Source organism: Anabrus simplex, chromosome X (genome assembly GCF_040414725.1).
Source record: "Anabrus simplex isolate iqAnaSimp1 chromosome X, ASM4041472v1, whole genome shotgun sequence".
In the NCBI taxonomy this organism is placed as follows: Eukaryota; Metazoa; Arthropoda; class Insecta; order Orthoptera; family Tettigoniidae; genus Anabrus; species Anabrus simplex.
In genome coordinates this window covers 107,524,982-107,538,618 of record NC_090279.1, presented here as the reverse complement: position 1 = coordinate 107,538,618, position 13,637 = coordinate 107,524,982, and the positions used below count along the sequence as shown (strand labels likewise).

The 13,637-nt window shown below is 37.4% G+C and overlaps 1 protein-coding gene across 3 annotated transcripts in view; it reads right to left on the bottom strand.

Annotated features, from left to right (window-relative positions):
- Nucleotides 1-13,637, bottom strand: part of Neos (Neosin) — a 131,565-nt gene that overhangs the window by 68,832 nt on the left and 49,096 nt on the right. For all 3 annotated transcript variants that reach the window (XM_067158899.2, XM_067158897.2, XM_067158898.2), the window contains one exon: nucleotides 9,653-9,719. The gene's annotated coding sequence lies outside the window, so the exon portion shown is untranslated. The remainder of the gene's footprint in view (nucleotides 1-9,652; nucleotides 9,720-13,637) is intronic.

Below are 13,637 nucleotides of genomic sequence, written 5' to 3'. Positions count from 1 at the left end.
CATTCAATACTTAAAAGAAAGAAATGCAGTAATCACATTCCTATTTAAATGGGACCGGTTTCGACCTTAGTCCAGGTGGTCATCAGCCGTAAAAACATGTACAATGTTTATGAATATTGGAGGTCAGTTTCACACTTTGATAGGCACAAAGACACGACACCACATTCTGTCATGCACAAAGTCACAACACTATCAACTAATATACGAAGATCAAAAATAACTTGAAGTCGCAGACGAATAGATTTGTAGTAGAAAGCCGCCAGGCGCTGCGGTCGAACGCCAAAGTAGAGTGGAGAATGTTTTGAAGGTCTAGAATTTGTCACGGTTGCGGGAAGTTAAGTACGTATATAAAAATATACGACGCAAATCAGTATAATTGAATGAGTACTTGTACTCCTGCTAAGTTCTTGGAAAACAGTTGACTTGAAAAAACAATTGTAGAGAGAAAAAAATGTAGTAAAAAGCGCAATATCGGAAAACAAATGAAAACTTATATGCACAGTGCGCTATTTTTTAATTGAAAAATTTTTAGGTTATGATTGAAGTAGTCGAAGTTGGCGCAAGACAAGAGTTAAAATTTGAAAGAGGAGAAACGAAATGAAGGTCGTGGTGGTTTTTTTTAAATAGAGAAGGAAGAATAAATTAAACGAGGAAGAGTGATAGTGAAATAAGAGAAAGAATAAAAGAAATTGAAGTTAGATGGTAATGAGGAAGGATACGATAGGGAAATGAAGGAGGGGTAGTTTAGGGTGGGTTATTGGAGGTAGAAAATGTGGGTGGGAACTATGTAAGGCATGGAAAATAGAATTGGGGTTTTGGAATTTGGAATTTTTGAGAAGAAGAATTAGGAAGTCAAAAAGGATATTGGGTTTTTCAGAAATGTCGTTTAAATTGAAATTAGGGTTGAAGTACTGGTCAAGGTGGATAAAGCAATTTTCAGTAATGTTTAAGAGGGATTTTAAGTATATTTATGTCATTGTCAATACTGGTGAAACTATGCTTGGAGTCTTGTATGTGCTGTCCTATGGCAGAGAATCTGTTGTATTTAATGGCGTTGACGTGTTCAGAGTACCTGATATTGAAGTTGCGGCCAGTTTGTCCGACGTAGGAGGAATTGCAGTTGTTGCATTTAAATCTGTATACACCAGATTTAGAAAAAGCATTAGACTTATTTAGAGATTTAGAGTTGTGTAAGATATCAAGACTACTATTGTTAGTTCTAAAAGAAATTTTCATATTACGTTTTTTAAAAATATTAGTTATTTTATAAGTATCCTGAGTGAAAGTGAAGGTGGAAAAAGCAGTTGGTTTAATTGTGTCTTTAGATAAAGTGGTTTTTGGACGGTGTTTGAATTTGTTGATGATGCGGTTAATGAAGGAGTTGTTAAAGCCATTAAATTTAGCAATGTTGCGGATGGTGTTTAATTCATAATTTAAATCATTTTTGGACATAGGGGTGTTGAAAGCACGAAAAAATTAAGCTGTTATAAGTAGCACGTTTATGAGCTTGGGGGTGCGAAGAATCTTGTCTTATTGTAGTTGCTGTTTGGGTTGGTTTTCTGAAAATTTTGTAAGATAAAGAAGAAGGATGTCTATTAATAGTTAGGTCTAGAAAATTAAGAGTTTGGTTGTGTTCTGATTTGAGGGTGAATTTAATGTTAGAGTCTAAGTTGTTGAGATGAAGAAGTGTAGAGGCTGCGTTGGTTGATTCCTCATTTAATATTACTAATGTGTCATCGACATATCTCGCCCAAAAGAGGATGTTGGAGAAATTATTATTATTATTAATTCTTGTGTTTTCTAAGAAGTCGAGGTAAATTTCAGCAAGAATGCCAGAAGCAGGTGAGCCCATAGCCAAGCCATCTTGTTGATAAATGGTGTTGTCAAAGGTAAAATAATTATTGTTGAGAACTAATTTTAAAATAGACATGAAGTCTTGAATTTCAAGTTTACTTAGGTTACTGAATTTGTTTAGGTTGTTGTTTATAATGGGGAATAATTTTGGAATTGGAATACTAGGGTACATGTTGACAATGTCAAAAGAATGGAGAGAAAAATTTGGTTGGATTTCAAAATTCTTTAATTTGTTGATTAGATCAGAAGTGTTTTTGATCGATTTTTATCCAACACTTCTGATCTAATCAACAAATTAAAGAATTTTGAAATCCAACCAAATTTTTCTCTCCATTCTTTTGACATTGTCAACATGTACCCTAGTATTCCAATTCCAAAATTATTCCCCATTATAAACAACAACCTAAACAAATTCAGTAACCTAAGTAAACTTGAAATTCAAGACTTCATGTCTATTTTAAAATTAGTTCTCAACAATAATTATTTTACCTTTGACAACACCATTTATCAACAAGATGGCTTGGCTATGGGCTCACCTGCTTCTGGCATTCTTGCTGAAATTTACCTCGACTTCTTAGAAAACACAAGAATTAATAATAATAATTTCTCCAACATCCTCTTTTGGGCGAGATATGTCGATGACACATTAGTAATATTAAATGAGGAATCAACCAACGCAGCCTCTACACTTCTTCATCTCAACAACTTAGACTCTAACATTAAATTCACCCTCGAATCAGAACACAACCAAACTCTTAATTTTCTAGACCTAACTATTAATAGACATCCTTCTTCTTTATCTTACAAAATTTTCAGAAAACCAACCCAAACAGCAACTACAATAAGACAAGATTCTTCGCACCCCCAAGCTCATAAATGTGCTACTTATAACAGCTTAATTTTTTCGTGCTTTCAACACCCCTATGTCCAAAAATGATTTAAATTATGAATTAAACACCATCCGCAACATTGCTAAATTTAATGGCTTTAACAACTCCTTCATTAACCGCATCATCAACAAATTCAAACACCGTCCAAAAACCACTTTATCTAAAGACACAATTAAACCAACTGCTTTTTCCACCTTCACTTTCACTCAGGATACTTATAAAATAACTAATATTTTTAAAAAACATAATATGAAAATTTCTTTTAGAACTAACAATAGTAGTCTTGATATCTTACACAACTCTAAATCTCTAAATAAGTCTAATGCTTTTTCTAAATCTGGTGTATACAGATTTAAATGCAACAACTGCAATTCCTCCTACGTCGGACAAACTGGCCGCAACTTCAATATCAGGTACTCTGAACACGTCAACGCCATTAAATACAACAGATTCTCTGCCATAGGACAGCACATACAAGACTCCAAGCATAGTTTCACCAGTATTGACAATGACATAAATATACTTAAAATCCCTCTTAAACATTACTGAAAATTGCTTTATCCACCTTGACCAGTACTTCAACCCTAATTTCAATTTAAACGACATTTCTGAAAAACCCAATATCCTTTTTGACTTCCTAATTCTTCTTCTCAAAAATTCCAAATTCCAAAACCCCAATTCTATTTTCCATGCCTTACATAGTTCCCACCCACATTTTCTACCTCCAATAACCCACCCTAAACTACCCCTCCTTCATTTCCCTATCGTATCCTTCCTCATTACCATCTAACTTCAATTTCTTTTATTCTTTCTCTTATTTCACTATCACTCTTCCTCGTTTAATTTATTCTTCCTTCTCTATTTAAAAAAAAACCACCACGACCTTCATTTCGGTTCTCCTCTTTCAAATTTTAACTCTTGTCTTGCGCCAACTTCGACTACTTCAATCATAACCTAAAAATTTTTCAATTAAAAAATAGCGCACTGTGCATATAAGTTTTCATTTGTTTTCCGATATTGCGCTTTTTACTACATTTTTTTCTCTCTACAATTGTTTTTTCAAGTCAACTGTTTTCCAAGAACTTAGCAGGAGTACAAGTACTCATTCAATTATACTGATTTGCGTCGTATATTTTTATATACGTACTTAACTTCCCGCAACCGTGACAAATTCTAGACCTTCAAAACATTCTCCACTCTACTTTGGCGTTCGACCGCAGCGCCTGGCGGCTTTCTACTACAAATCTATTCGTCTGCGACTTCAAGTTATTTTTGATCTTCGTATATTAGTTGATAGTGTTGTGACTTTGTGCATGACAGAATGTGGTGTCGTGTCTTTGTGCCTATCAAAGTGTGAAACTGACCTCCAATATTCATAAACATTGTACATGTTTTTACGGCTGATGACCACCTGGACTAAGGTCGAAACCGGTCCCATTTAAATAGGAATGTGATTACTGCATTTCTTTCTTTTAAGTATTGAATAGGTTGAACCTCCTTTTCAGTTATTTAATTTTTAAGACAAAGATAGTCAAAAAATGCGTACTGTACAAGAAACACATTCATGTGATTTCATAAAGCACTTTTCAAGCCTGATTTAATTTAAGGAAAAAATGGGGGGTCATCTTGGATTCCAAAAAATATGGTACTAATAAAATCCTTCAAATCAAAGCTTTTGTCTGCAATAAATTTTGCGGCTCCTTCCATTGTACAACACTTTCCCGCGAACAATCTCCTACTGCTATGTTAGCCTTCGTTCTCACTGCATGAATATACATATATACGAAAATGAGGTTAACCTTGAACTCTGATTTCTTGTGGAAACATGAAAGCCAGGTCAAAACATATTCTTGGCCTTTGAAACCAGAAACCATACAACTGCATTTGTCTATTGGAACCAAGAGTCCGATTAACATAAGGTTTTGAATTGAGGGGCAAGCTGACGAAGTTGACACTTCAGTACAGAGATTCATATAACACGATCTTGATTTTTCACCATACAGGTTTGAGTTTAAGGCTGATGATGCCCTTAATATGGGCCGAAACATGTCCCTTAACATTTTATAATAATATTTAATTCTTAAAAAAGATCTCTTTGTATTGAATAAGTGGATATTAAAAAAATAACACTTGTAACATACTTTGTATTCAGTTGGCAGAGCCATACAGAAACAGTGACGTGTAATGTCCTCTAAACATGTACGGCCTTTAGTGATTGAAATAAATAAATAATTATTTTTTTTAGAGTAATGAAATGGCTGATTTAGATACACAACAGTGATTTTTAGTGGTGAATAGATGAAGACAATACAGACCAAACCGAATTAAACCACAGTGGTTAAGTTAATAAACATGCTTGTTTTATCGGTTATGAAAAAGCTTTTAGCCTGGTGACATATTACTGCAAATCCAACATACTGGCCTGGATGGTAAACACACACAAATTATTTTCAACCTGTGTTGGATTCAGATCAGATAAGGTTGATAACACCAAAACCTGTACTATTGAAATAAAGCAAGGAGAGAGGCAAGGCTGTGCTCTCTCTCCACTCTTCTTCAATATCTACTCTGAAAGGTTATTTTCTGAAGCAGTGGAATGAAAACATAAAGGCATTAACCCATTAATGCCCAGAAAATATTTTTTTCGGGTTTTCTTGTTCTTTTTTCAACATTACATCTATAACCGATCCTTGAAGCAATCTGAATATTTCAATTTTATGGACCATTTTTTTGGCGTATGATATATCATACGCTGGGCAGTAGGGAGTAACAAATTACACCAAATATATTTATGATTTACTAAGAACAAAAATAATTTATTGCAACATAAATTAAAACTAAAAACTGAATACTGATCTTATAGATGGAATTTAAATAATTCAGAACCCTCTGGGCAAGGACTACTCGTGAGGAAAGTCCCTACTCCCCACCTATCATATGATGTGTTAGCATGATCTGAAACAAATTTTGAAGCCTACTGTTGTTTTTGTAATACAGCAGAATCTTATTAGTAACAGTAACCACAGAAAACATTGTATTGTTTGTTTTCATGATTCTCTCCATCACCATTTTTTTTTGCTAGTTGTTTCACGTCGCACTGACACAGATAGGTCTTACGGTGACGATGGGACAGGAAAGGGCTAGGAGTGGGAAGGAAGCGGCCGTGGCCTTAATTATGGTACAGCCCCAGCATTTGCCTGGTGTGAAAATGGGAAACCACGGAAAACCATTTTCAGGGCTGCCGACAGTGGGGTTCGAACCTACTACCTCCCGAATACTGGATACTGGCCGCACTTAAGCGACTGCAGCTATCGAGCTCGGTCCATCACCATTTAGTAATCACTTCATCATATGGAACTGAACAATGCCCAGGAGTGAACTTACTGAAGCTCCACCCTTGAATGCATGATGGTTCTGGCACATCTTTCTTTGTAAACCTGACTGACTTAAGATCTCTGTTTACCCAATTTCTTACATTTCTTACTTTCTTTTGTGGATTCCTGGATTTATTCCATTCAAAAGATACATCAATGGATTCTGTAGTTGTAGGAGCCTTGGTATTTGATTCTTACCAGCTGCAGTAAATACTCTCTCTGAATTTTCAGAAATGCATACATAGAGTCACTCTTTTAAGCCACACGGAGTATTCTTTACTTTCTAACCTCGATTTCCTGCCTAAGTACACCCTTCCCTACATACCAAGCTGTAGCACAATCATCATCATCATCACTACGCCCATCGTCTTGATCACTGTCATTGCCATCAGTAGCTCCCGTAAGCACTAATCTTATTTCATCTGCTTCTGAAAACGGGTCATTATCACAATCATCATTTTCTAAGCTGTCTAGAATGTTCAGAATGGCCTCCCCATCTGTTATTCTATTTTATCTGAAACTGAAAATTTTCATCTTGCGAATGCCCAGCGTATAATATTTCATACCTTAAAAGATATTTGTGTTTGAATGCCATCTCTATCAGTGAAGATAGTAACTATCATACCAGGTCAAATCCTCATACTATTCCCGTAACAAATATACTGAAATATGATTAATTTTTCATAGCTCAATTCCACAATAATTATAAATACTCACCGGCGCGTCATTTTTGTCAGCCTGCTGTGCTACCTGCACTTTCTTGCCAACTTTCGTCGTAACAGGAGGAAAACAACAATGCCATTAGCTAGGAAACATTATTTGCGTCCCTGATGCGCTAAATAATGCCTTTAAAAATTGCAAAACAGTCACGGTGACGGAGATGTAAGGCAATTTGGAAAGCACGTTTTGCGTATGATATATCATACGATGGGCATTAATGGGTTAATGAGATTAAAATAGATAATCTGTGATATGCAGATGATACTGTTTTGCTTGCAATAAGTGCTGAACAATTTTGTTGAAACTAGGTCTCGGACTGAACAGATAAGGAGTGCATTCAAGAGAATGAGTAAACTCCTCTGTAATAGGGACTTTAATATTAATTTCTGTCCCCGTTACTTTGATGTTATGTATTACTTTATGGTGTTTCGACCAGGACCCTACCAGAGACAACCACCAAAAAAACTTTGATCCTTCTAAATGGGGTACTTCTGACGTCTCCTCAAAATATCATAGGTTGGTAGAATAAGTCAACACTGAAGGACTCTCACCTCAACAGAGAGGCAAAAGTCATGCACAACATCAGAAAGAAGAAAGTAGAATACTTTTGACCATATCATTCAAAACGTTAAGTATAGACTCATTCATGTTACAAGGTAAAATTGAAGAAAGGAGATGTAGGGGAAGAAGGAGAATATCTTGGCTATGGACTCTACGAGAAGGGTATGGCCTAACTAACCCCACTCTTTTCCGACATGCTGAGAACAAGAAACAGATCGCCCTGAAGACAGCCAACATCCCACAAGGATATGGTACATGAAGGAGACAAAGAAACAATTTCATCGCTTTAAACCTTAAAAATCACAATATTGTACATGTTCCATCTTACTCAAGTTTTTATCCATTCGAAGTAAACTCAATTCCAATTACCTCTGGTTTAAACTGTAATACAATTATGTCAGCTCTATGGTGTAGGGTTAGTGTGCCTGCTTCTCACCCGGAGAACCAAGATTTTATTCCTGGCCAGGTCAGGAACTTTTACCTGGATCTGAGAGCTGGTTCAAGGTCCACTCAACCTACGTGATTACAACTGAGGAGCTATCAGACAGTGAGACAGCAGCCCTGGTCTACAAAGACAAGAATAACGGCCGAGTGGATTTGTAGAGCCAACCACATGACACCTTGCAATCTGCAGGCTTTCGGGCTGAGCAGCGATCGCTTGGTAGACCAGGGCCCTGGAAGCTGTTGCGTCATGGGGTTGGCTTGTTTTGTTTGTTACGAATTTATAGTTCACTAACGGAAACTTCATTTTTGTTTGTAAAAGCCTAGGCGGGCATTTCTAGTTAGTCCTAGCGCTCTGGCACTGCACTGTGCTTGTAGTGTTTTAGAGGTTTGGCATTCCGACTAATTAATCTGCTGCCATACTGGGGCGAATATGTCTGGTAACAGTTCACAATTGTACATTTGGGTTTCTCCAGCTAATCAATACCTGTGTAGTGTTAATCATATGCATTTGTGTTTAAAAGTACATTACGAGTGCAGGACTAGTTTTGATCCTCTGTTGGGATCATCTTCAACTGCTAATAAACGTGATTTAGACACAGATCAGTGCATGTGAATTTTGATTCAACAACGCTCTGTGTAAACCTCTGCAACTAGTATGTGGAGGTGTGAAAGTGAATTTTGAACGAACACAGATATGTGGTGAAGACGATGTTGTTATTACCTAATTTAGAACTGTACATATCTTAATGAAATCATTTTAATTTAATGTATTGCTATTTTGATATATTTATGTTCATGATACATTTAGCAGCTGAAGATGATCCCAACAGAAGATTGAAAGTAGTCCTGCATTCATAATGTACTTTTAAGTATTGATTAGGTGGAGAACCCCAAACCTGCAATTGTGAACTGTTGAACAATCAATACGGAAATGAAATTGATAACATGTCTGATAAACTGTGATGCCAGTTCAAAATTTGAGCGAGACAAAAATCAGGAAGATTTTACAACGTTATAAATTACAAATCATGGGCACTACAGAGAAGTTGTGTATCCACACGCATACTAAGAGTCTAGAAGGATCGCAATAAGAACGGTTCTCGAAAATAATCAAGATCATGATGAGGAATCGACACCCTCCTCAAGGGTAGGTTTCCAGGTGGTCGCATTAACTGCTATAAGTGAAATAAAAGTCATATAGTGAACTATATAAAACACGTTCAAAGAAACTCACTCTACAATAACAATGCTGAGGCATACGGCGAATTTCTGCCACTAGGTGCTGATCAGAACAGCCTCTGTAGGAAAAGGAAGAAACGCAGCACGAATATACCGCACAACCTCGTACCAGTGCAACCTTTACTGGCAGTGAAAGTAGACATCGATATGAGTTCATAGTCATCAACGTCTCTGATGAGTTTAATTTCATCTCATATTGTCCCGTGTTGAGCAGGCTGCTGGTCTCAATATCGTCATTGCCCAAACAAGACAATCGAGTATAGCTGTGGCTAGTTGTTTCAGGAACAACATTATAATATACAACTGTATTTTTCACTTGATGTAATAAATATGAGTTAAAATCAGTTTCTATTTTCTACTCTTTTTGTATTTCATTTCATTTTATATTCTTTGTGTGAATATTAATTATATGTGAAATTAAAACAAACATAATCTGAGTCCTCATAATCAATAAAACATTCCTGAATAAATTAAGCAGAAGGAAAACACCACACAACATATCCAGTGTTGAACATGTCAACCAATACAATTTCCTAACTGAGATAAACAGTGTCCCTGCAGCTATCTCACCTCAAAGAACGTCCTGCTCCTCCTCCTCCTCGAGATTGTGGTAAGCACCCAGCAGCCTTCAACAACTCTGCAACAGAGAAATGGCAACAATATGAAACCAGAAAACTGTCTTTGACCACATAAGAACAAACAACTTGGAAATACTGTTAGAAAAGAGGATGGATCTACAGAAAACACTCCTGACAAATATTCTTCCTGTACTATACATCTGCCACTGTGGAGAAGGTGAACAGATTTTTGGACAGGGTCTTAAAAGGGTTCATCATCACGTATTTGAGTTGAAGCTAAACACTCAAATTTACTGTAATTTATTGTTCAGAAAAGGATGAATTTTCTCTCAACTCTCTCCTCAGATAGCTCCTTTTGTTTTCTGAAATTACAACATCATGAGCTTCGTGATATACCACAATTGTCTTGAGACTGTACAGAGTCATCGATATAACACAACATATCATTTGTCATATTGCACGTATTCTGGCAGTATTCATTTTAACCCTATGCACTATTAGAAAAATCTAACAATGGTATTCTTATAGTAGTAACTGGTGTAGTTATGCCAATAACTTCTTGATATACGAGACATGCTTTCTTCATCCTCTATGTCGGTGTATGTTAACAGTTCAAGATGCAGCAAAGTCATTAGACCTTCAACAGGCAAATTTCCAAACACCCGCCCGGCTTGTTACATAAAATATACCGTGGGAGTGATGGCGTCGGGTTCTGCTCACGCTGCTATGATTGCTACATTCACAGTCTGGCAAGTTAGTCTGTGCTCTGATGTGCTCGGTACAATCAATTTCTAGTTAATTTTTCCTTACGAGTGTGATATAAGGAGTTGGAAATTATACCTGTACTATGTTGACTGTAGCGTCCCAACTATGTTGTGTGTGATTATTATAATTTTACATTATATTTGCTCTAGTGATGTGTTGTTTCCATCCTTACATAATGATCATGATGACCGGGGGCGAACCCAGAAGGGGGGATGGGGGTCTTAAATATAGACTGCCTTATGTAGCAACTTGCTCCACATCTGCCCATAGGGAGGAGGAGGAGGAAGATATTTCAAGGGGGTGGGGTAGGGATGTATCACCCAAATCCCCCTCTATGTACGTCCCTAATGGCGACAATAAGCAGTAATACAGCGATGATTTTCTTTCATGTGTCACAAAATTATGTTGGAAGAACTTACGCTGAAGTGGTTAGAAAAAGAAGCCGAGGGGAATAATTAAGTTGATGGGAATTCTGATTCAGATGCCCCACACAGTACACGTAGCGCTCCACGAATTTGCTCACCTCACTTAAAGAAAATCCCTAGTATGTTAGATAAAACCTAACATGGGAATGAAGGTGGGACAAAAATTCATACAATTGATCGTGAGTTAAACAACAATGGTACTACGGGCATTTAGTTCTGTGAAGTACAAAAGCAAAGTTGCCATAGTCCGGACATTGGTCTTTTCCTCCCTCCGTTTCGACTGCCCTAAGTGTTATGAAGATGCCGAACACATTGGCCGACCGAGAGCTTTCATAAAAATGATTGGATGCGCCTGAACAGTACCGCCGCCTATTGAAGTTTCGTCATTATTTATGAGCTTCATGTCCGTATTGATGGATTACACATATATGGAAAAGAAAGGATTCCACCTGGTCAATACAATTTATTATACTTGTAGTCCTTACAGTACCGGTTTTGGCCTATTTGGTCATCATTAGCTGTCTAATGTTGATGTTCTCCAATATCTGAAGGAGGTTCCCATCTTTGATTGGCATATCCGGATATCTCTAATGGGGCATATAAGTGGTTCATCGTTTGAATCGCGGTACGTAAGTGTCAATGACCTTGAGGTTTAAGTTGTGATTATAAATACTTAACCTAAACTTAAGAGCTAATCGGTTGTACAAACACATAAAACACATTAAAATGTATTAAAATATATGTAAAGCACTGGTTAATGTTTATGTCTTCTTATATCTTCTTCTTGGTAAAATCTTGTGACAATGAAATATATCAGTTGATGCTGGTATTCGTGAATGATGATATGATGTAATGGAGTCTAAAAATTGGAGAGTTTAATTGTGCATATCTTGCGTGTGTTTTCATCTTGAAGTTTATTTATTTTTATTTATTTATTTATTCACGAAGCACAAGATACAACTACACTGAGCAAATTTCACTTGCACTGTCAACACACTATTTAACAAACGTAAACTTTCATAATAAAATATAACAAGATCAGGTACACAGCCTACTAATAACAACTGTCCAAATCGAAAACCATGAGAATGTCCATGTTCATAGCCAAGTCGTCGTGGGTCAAGATGGCGGTATAATACCTTCACATCAACTTATCTTTAAGAGGCTATTTACACACCTTTCGAATACACTTTTATTTGATGCTATATCAAGTTCTTGTCTCCTGTTAATATTGTTAAAGAGTGTTGGGAGGCAAATTAGGAAAGATCGTTGAAGTATTGAGTGCTGAGTGTGGGGAATGTGGAGAAGGTCTTTGGTTCTGGTGGAGCGGGAAGGAACACGGAGAGAGAAGAGTGAGACAAGATGTTCCGAGCGGTAATGCCCATTTAAGATCCCGTGGAGGAAACTGAGGTCAGCTACCTGTCGCCTGATGTGCAGCGGTGACACATTAATTGCCATTAATACCTGCTGCGTAGACAGATTTCTGAGCTTGGGATTCCTGTTCCTTACAATTGCACCAAAGAAGGACACTGCTCTCTCTAACTGCTTAGTATTGGAGGGGGAGGCTGTTGTCCAAATAGGAGAGCAGTAGTTTAAGAGAGGTTGAATGATCTTGAGGAAGTGACGAAGAGCAATGGGGTCAGAAATTTGTGAAGCGATAGAAAATGCCTAGTAATTTCATAGCCTTGGTTGTATATGTTTCTATGTGGGTCTTAAATTGTAATTTTGTATCGAATATTACACCTAGGTCACGCTGTTGCGTAACTACGGTGATGGGCTTGTCCAGTAGGTAATATGATGTCGGTAGAGGAGATTTACGTAGTGTTATGGTCATGTGGTTGCAGTTTTGTGGATTGGGGATAAGTTTCCAAGTACGGCACCAGTTCGACAGGGCATTAAGTGAGGACTGTAACAAAGCTGCATCTCCTGGATTCCTGATCTCCCTAAATATCTTGCAGTCGTCAGCAAAGAGTAGGGTATTGGCTGTTTCGTTGAGTTCGGACGGCAGATCATCCATAAACAAAGAAAACAGCAAGGGGCCAAGAGTACTGCCTTGTGGGACACCGGACGTGACTGGTAACCATGAGGATGAAGTACCTGATATTACCACTCTCTGCCAACGGTTATGTAGGAAGCCAGCAAGAAGGGTCAGAAGACTGCCATGTATATTAAAGAGTTCGGAGAGTTTATGGAGCAACAGAGTATGGTCTACAGAATCGAAAGCTTTCGAAATGTCTACGTAGCAGATATCCAGCTGCGATTTAGCTGCAATGGCGTGTGATGCTAAGCTATGCAGAGTGGCTAGGTTTGTTAGACAAGAGCCACCTGGTAGAAAACCATGCTGCTTGGTTGAGATATACGGCAACGTGAATGCGAGGAGACGCTGGTGTATAATTTTTTCAAAGATAAAGGATAGTGTGGGGAGAATAGAAATTGGTCGGTAAGATGAAATATTAAATTTGTTGCCTGATTTGAGAAGTGGAACAATATTTGCATGTTTCCAGGTATTAGGAAAATAGCCCGCGGCAAAACATCTGTTAAATAATTTAAATAGAGGAACGCAAAGAGTACTGGCAGTATTTTTTAGGAAAAGAGGACCTATAGTGTCGGCACCGGTAGCTTTGTTCGTACGAAGAGTTTGAAGAAGGTTATGAACTTCACTTGGTGTGGTAGTTATGCTTGATAGGATTCTGTTTGAAGCTGTACCAACGGGTGGGAGCGGTTGGTTTTGTAAGGGAGGGGAGAAGTTGGAGAAGAAATACCTGTTGAACAGTTCATTGCGATCGG